This window comes from Dendroctonus ponderosae, unplaced genomic scaffold (assembly GCF_020466585.1).
Source record: "Dendroctonus ponderosae isolate FM_Combo_2020 unplaced genomic scaffold, Dpon_F_20191213v2 Dpon_F_20191213_4, whole genome shotgun sequence".
In the NCBI taxonomy this organism is placed as follows: Eukaryota; Metazoa; Arthropoda; class Insecta; order Coleoptera; family Curculionidae; genus Dendroctonus; species Dendroctonus ponderosae.
In genome coordinates, this window is record NW_026018611.1 from 653318 (window position 1) to 654970 (window position 1653).

A 1653-nucleotide genomic window follows, 5' to 3' on the forward strand; every position below is an offset into this window, starting at 1 on the left:
CTTTCAATGCATTAACGCGCAAGTTTCCAGCTCTCTTCATTTAGACGAAATTGATTGTCTTCGAAAGGACTGCGAAAATGCGCCTGAAATATTGTTGAAGCCAAAAGCGGCAAAAGTTTAAAAATTCTTCCAGAAATTCCTGATGCTGGTTTTGTTTCGAAACTTTCACCATTTGGAGAGCGATATTTTGGCCTTCCAATACGGTGACGCCCAATTTTGCGTCTCTCTTCGTTTGGAAGAAATTGATTGTCTTCGAAAACAGTGCGAAAATGAGCTCGAATACTTCTTGAAGCCAAGAGCGGCAAAAGTTTAAAAACTCACCGATAAATTCCTGATGATGATTTTCTTTCGAAATTTTCACAACGTGGAGCGCAATCTTTTCTCTTTCCGATTCAACAGAGCGCCAGTTGTGTTCTCTTTCCATTTAGAAGAAATTGACTGTTTTAGAAAGCGCTACTAAAATGAGCCTGAAAACTTGCTGAAGTGAAAAGCCGCAAAAGTTTAAAAAAAATTCGAGAAGTTCCTGCTGATGATTTTATTTCGAAATTTTCACAATTTTGAGTGCAAAGTGTTCTTCTTTCAACCCAATAACGCGCACTTCGTAATCTCTCTTCATTTAGAAGAAATTGACGATCTTCGAAAATGCGCCTGAAAGCTTGGTGAAACCAAAGGCGGCAAAGGTTTAAAAACATTTCCTAGAAATTCCTGACGATGATTTTGTTTCGAAATTTTCACCGTTTTGAGCGCCATATTTTCTCCTTTCAATGCATTAACGCGCAAGTTTCCAGCTCTCTTCATTTAGAAGAAAGTGATTGTCTTCGAAAGGACTGCGAAAATGCGCCTGAAATATTGTTGAAGCCAAAAGCGGCAAAAGTTTAAAAATTCTTCCTGAAATTCCTGATGATGGTTTTGTTTCGAAACTTTTACCATTTCTTGCGCGATATTTTGTCCTTCCAACGCGGTGACGCCCAATTTTGCGTCTCTCTTCGTTTGGAAGAAATTGATTGTCTTCGAAAACAGTGCGAAAATGAGCTCGAATACTTCTTGAAGCCAAGAGCGGCAAAAGTTTAAAAACTCACCGAGAAATTCCTGATGATGATTTTCTTTCGAAATTTTCACAACGTGGAGCGCAATCTTTTCTCTTTCCGATTCAACAAAGCGCCAGTTGTGTTCTCTCTCCATTTAGAAGAAATTGACTGTTTTAGAAAGCGCTGCCAAAATGAGCCTGAAAACTTGCTGAAGTAAAAAGCCGCAAAAGTTTAAAAAAAATTCGAGAAGTTCCTGCTGATGATTTTCTTTCGAAATTTTCACCGTTTTGAGCGCCATATTTTCTCCTTTCAATGCATTAACGCGCAAGTTTCCAGCTCTCTTCATTTAGACGAAATTGATTGTCTTCGAAAGGACTGCGAAAATGCGCCTGAAATATTGTTGAAGCCAAAAGCGGCAAAAGTTTAAAAATTCTTCCAGAAATTCCTGATGCTGGTTTTGTTTCGAAACTTTCACCATTTGGAGAGCGATATTTTGGCCTTCCAATACGGTGACGCCCAATTTTGCGTCTCTCTTCGTTTGGAAGAAATTGATTGTCTTCGAAAACAGTGCGAAAATGAGCTCGAATACTTCTTGAAGCCAAGAGCGGCAAAAGTTTAAAAACTC

At 38.8% G+C, this 1653-nt stretch overlaps 1 protein-coding gene across 1 annotated transcript in view; it reads right to left on the reverse strand.

Moving 5' to 3' along the window:
* The window catches only part of LOC109540082, a 29667-nt gene that overhangs the window by 22838 nt on the left and 5176 nt on the right, over window positions 1–1653 (reverse strand). The window lies entirely within an intron of this gene.